Genomic DNA, 5,571 nt, shown 5'->3' on the forward strand with positions numbered 1-5,571 from the left:
GCGTCAGGCTCGGAACCCCTGATCCGAGGTCATTCCTGAAGATAGATGCGTCTCGGAAGCTACCTTTCGAGATCGTAAATATTTCGAGGTCACCACAATCGAGGTCGTCTCAGTCTTGCAGGCTCGATATTTAATCCTGGAGCCTACCTCGAACTTTACGGGCTCATTCGTTGTGAATCCAGCTTTCGAGGTTACATTTATCATGGCTCGAAATCTGGGTATAACAGGAATATATAATAATCTATATATTTTCTATTGTTTATTAAAAAATGATTATAAAAAAATTGAATAGATCAATCAACAAATCTATAACAAAATTTTTAAATTTAAATCTTATTAGATTCCACATATCATTTTTTTCTAATTTGTTGCTATTTAATTAATTTTCTAATAATTATATAGTTTCAAAATAGTTAAATGATTAATTAATAATAAAAATATAAATTATATTATTACCGAAAAATTAAATCTATATTATAAATATCTATCTATATTTTAAATAACCTAAAGCATGGATTTGAATTATAGAAAGAAAAAAAAACTAAAATATCTATAAAAATTAATCTTTAAAAATAAAATTGAAAATAACTAAAATATTATATATTATTTTATTTAATGTAACGTAAATTTTTGATTGAATTTAAATGATTATTATATTGTAACAAATGTGAAGATATTTATAATATCTTATCTCTTAAATTACCAAGTTTATCATAATGCTTTAGTAAAATATCTATGTTACACCCAGATTTTGAGGCCTGAGGTTGTGACCTCAAAAGCTAGATTCATCAGGTATGAGCTCGCAATATCTAAAGTGTGTGTTCGTGGTCTAGGTGCCAAAGCTCGAAGCAAGGTGGCCACCTTGAAGATATGTAACATCGGAGTTCTTTCTAAGCTCGAAAGACGTAGCATCGGAGTATATCCATCGCCAGGTGTCTCGGATCAAGTAGCCCGAGCTTGGTATGGGTATGAGCTCAGAATGTGACAGCCTCGATGATATTTACCTGCTCTAAGCTGGTCTTGGGGAAAGTTATACAGCTCGTAATTTACCTAGAGACCTGGACTGACATGATGCTGACCGCTGACCGCTGACCTCGAACAGCTTAGTGAGTCATCTGATGAGACGCAGTCCATGCATTCAAGAGATATTTATTGTTGTAAATTCCCTACAATAAAGGGATATTAACTAGTCGGTTATACGCCCCCTGGTCTTTAGGGGACGTTTCCTTATATATAGGAGTTACATAATTTAATGTCATTATTCCCATTAATGAAGAAGAGTGTCTTCCCGAAATATGTGGGAACGAACTCTAAGAACCCTCTATAAATAGAGAAGTCCTGAACACTTGAAAAGGATCGAATTTTTGTTATCTTGAGAGAATTTCTGGAGAATCCATCCCTGAAGGAATTCCAGAAAACTTCAAAGTCCTAATAAAAAAGACTCGTGGACTAGGCAGAATAAACTGCTGAACCACGTAAAAAATCCTCATAGTTCTACTGTATTATTCTTCTTTGTCATAGTTTTTATTGTTTACGTGTTCTACATTTTAAGATGACAAAAAACGGCGTCAACAATCTATAATAATTAAATAATCTAAAACTTAAATTGAAAATAACTAAAATATTATATATTATTTTATTTAATATAACTAAAATTTAAATATGTTTCTAATTGAATTTAAATAATTCTTATATTGTAATAAATGTGAAGATATTTATAATATCTTATTTTACAAATTATCAAGTTTACCTTTATGCTTCACTATAAATAGAGTTTAAGTTCATTGGTAAAAGAGACTTGAATTCCAATTCTCTAGAGAAAACCCTCTCACTTGTAATCATTTTTTTCTATGGTGAAAATAATATACGTTCTTTTTTATTGATAATTCTTTTTCAATTATTATTATTACTATCGTTTTTACATATTGTCACTTTTAATTTGTGTAACCACTTTTGCTAATATAATATTTTCATGATATTTAATCATGATACTATATACTTATCTATCTTTTTTTTGCATTTTTTTTTGCTTTTTTTTTATAATTGCATTCATAAGATTGATTGTTGAAAATTTCAAATTAAATATTTCACTTCCTTTTTTTATTTTGTTAATCTATTGTGTTAGTTTTTCCTTTTTTTTTTATCTTTTATGGAGTCTCATATTTGACTCAAAATACTCGGTATATGATAATTCAATTTCAAAGAGTCATCGTTTAGATTTGATATTAAGTATTAACCCAACAATATATCATGTCAAAAAATTGTTATTAAGAGTTCTATATGTGGATTTAGATTTTTTATTTTGTGTATTTATACTCTGACATTTTTTTCTCATTTTTTAGTAACCTTTCATATATATAATAAAAATACATAACCAATTAAAATCAAATAAGTTATCACCATGTTATACACATGATTCTATTTTTTATCAATTTTAATTCTATTTTTTCTAATTTATGGTGCAATAATAATAAGTATAATAAATGTTTATTCAAAACATTTATACTTTTTATTTAAATGTAAATAGTTTTACAAAAATATCTTAACAACATATATACTTTAAATTTGAATTCTAATTTGATTTATATAAAAATTTAATTTAAATGATATTTAATTTCAATTCAAATTTGATTAGATATTTAATAACGATAATTTTTTAATTAAATTATAAATTATAAAAATAATAATAAAAGTCTTTTTTCTCACTTTTTATTCTATTTTTTTAATTTATGCTTAAAGTGTTATACCCAGATTTCGAGCCATAGTAAATATGATCTCGAAATCTGAGTTCGCATTAAATGGTCTCGTGAGGGTTAGGGTATGCTCTACGATTGTAAATCGAAGCCTGCAAAGTACGATACATGACCTCGAATGTACTGACCTCGAAATGGTCTCGATCTCGAAAGATAGCTCTGAGAGCCCCTCATCTTCAGGAACAACTTCGGAGTAGGGATATCGAGCTCGATGTACTATCTCGAAAGCAATGTTAGCTCGGGAGATGTCAGTGGCTCGCACAATGACGTGAAACCTGAGATGCTGAAGCCTTATGACCACCTTAAATATCTACAAGTATTGTAGATATGAGATATAATCCTCATTTATTGATGTAAATCCCCAAGAATCGTGGGATATTATTTAGTCAGTTATGCGTTTCCTGATCTTTGGGGAACGTTTCCTTTTATATCTGATTATTGGCATTTAAAGCCATTTATTTTTATTCACAAAAGAGTAACTACCCAAAATATGTGGGATAGTATTCTGCATCCTTCTCTATAAATAGAGAAGTCATGCACCATTGTAAAGGACCGAAATTCTGATCCTTGAGAGAAAACTCTGGAAAATTCATGCTAAAGAATTGTTCAGAGATAATCTTGAGATTAATAACAGAGACTTGTGGACTAGGCAGATTTAACTGCTGAACCACGTAAAAAACCGTGTTTGATTCGTTTGTTTATTTTTGGCCATTGTCTTAAATTGTTTACGTGCTCTCTTCTTTTATCTGTTGACGAAAAACGGCGTCAACAGTTTGGTGCTTTCATTGAGAGCCTCAAGCATCCATCCCGGAGAGATTCATGGCTGCAAACAATCAGAACACTCCTGAAGAAAATTACCCAAGGCGTCCTGGAAAACAACCAATGGAGAACCCGGACGCTGAAGAAAGGAGTGGGTCCTCTGATTCCCGGGGACCACCTCCACAACCAAGGGATGAGGACATGTACTATAACCCTGAGCATTATGTCCCTATTGTAGAATTGGAGAATCGGCAGCTGAAACAGCTGCTGGCAGATGCCAACAAACGTAACGAGGAGTTGACTAGGATAGCCGCGGAGGCGCAGGTGGCTCAGCCCCCGCTTCCGCGCGAAGACCAAGTCCCTCCTCCAAGGGACGTGCACGTTCCTCCCCGGAGGCCCCGTGGACGTCCACGAAAAAATGCTGCCACAAGGAGGCCAGCACAACCTCCAGCACCAACAGAGCCATCTGCTCCTTCTAGGCCTCAGAGGAGTACCGGAGCTCGGGTCCCGCCTAATCCACCTGTGGAAGTGCCTGCAGGAACTGAGAACAACTGAGCTCCTGCCGAGGCTCGGACTCAGGTTCCTGGTAGTGCACCGAACGCAACTGCCCATCTCGGGCAAATTCTGGACCCTCCAGGCCGAGGCAAGGATGGCAACCACCGTCTCCTATACGGTTTCCTCCGTCACCCATAAGATATCCTTCACCCCCCCCCGCAGGAACGCTCAACCTGGTCGAGATCAGGATCAAGGGCGTACAGGGGAAAGACAAGGAAACAGGGAGACGTTCCAGGGGCGGAAAGGTGCGCCATCCGAGAGAAGTCAGACGTCCCGATCTCGCACTGCACAGACAAGGCGACGTAGAAAGGATCCACCACGAAATGACCGATCGATGAGTTTCACCAGTGATGAGTCCGGAGAAACTAGGTCTGTCAGTAAACACGACCGGGGTCGTAAAAATACTGGAAATCACAAGAGCCATTCCGACCTGCGCAATCATCTGAATCAGAGCAGGGGAAAGAGAGATCAGACAAATCCGGATCTTAGGAATCATCTGAATGGGCGTAGAGATCCCTCACGGAGACGCGAGCCTGGGATCGCGATTAATGACTATCAATTCCAAACACCGCCTAAGGACCCAGTACAAGAAAGGATCGATCAGCTCGAAAAAGCCTTTAGGCTTTTGAAGAATGAACGAGGGAACGGTCGATATGAGGACTCTGATGAGGAGCTCGAGCCGTTTGCTCCCAATATTTCTAACACTCAGTTCCCCCAAGGGTTCTGGATTCCTCACGTCCCAGCGTTTGAAGGAAAAACCGACCCATGCAGCCACCTGAGTACATTCAACACTATCATGAGAGCTAGTAACGTGGGCTACGAGCTCAGATGTATGTTGTTTCCGACATCATTGGCCGGACCTGCCAAGAGTTGGTTCGAGAAGTACAAGAGACATTCTATAACTTCGTGGGATCAATTGTCTAGAGACTTCAAGAAGCAGTTCCGAGCTATGATGGGAGTCAGACCCGAAGCATCCACTTTGACTAACGTCCGACAACAACCGGGCGAAACACTGAAGAGCTACCTGACAAGATTTAATCTAGAGGTCGCCCGAGCTCGAGACGTGGATGACAGTGGGCATTTGATGGCCATCCGAGCTGGTGTTTTACCCGGGAGTGCCCTTTGGGATGACATGCAAGGGAAACCGGTGAGGTCGATAACCGAGTTTAACAGACAGGCGCAGAGATTTGTCAATGTAGAGGAGGCGAGGTCAACACTCAAGGCGACCTCGCAGACCGAAACTACAACGATAAACATTAACTCCGCCTCAACCTCGGTTGACCCAGTATGGGGCCGGTTATTCACTCGTCACACATGAAAGGCAACACATCCATTGTGCACTTTGTTTTGGGTTTAATGCATCTAATATCAAAGCAGAGTATGGAGAATTAATCATGGGGCTAAAGTTAGCAAAAGAAGTGAAGGCTAAATTCTTGGACATATACAGTGATCCGCAGGTTGTTGTCAATCAGGTCCCGATGAGTACAATGCTTAGGGAGCAAAA

Source organism: Humulus lupulus, chromosome 3 (assembly GCF_963169125.1).
Source record: "Humulus lupulus chromosome 3, drHumLupu1.1, whole genome shotgun sequence".
Classification (NCBI taxonomy): domain Eukaryota; kingdom Viridiplantae; phylum Streptophyta; class Magnoliopsida; order Rosales; family Cannabaceae; genus Humulus; species Humulus lupulus.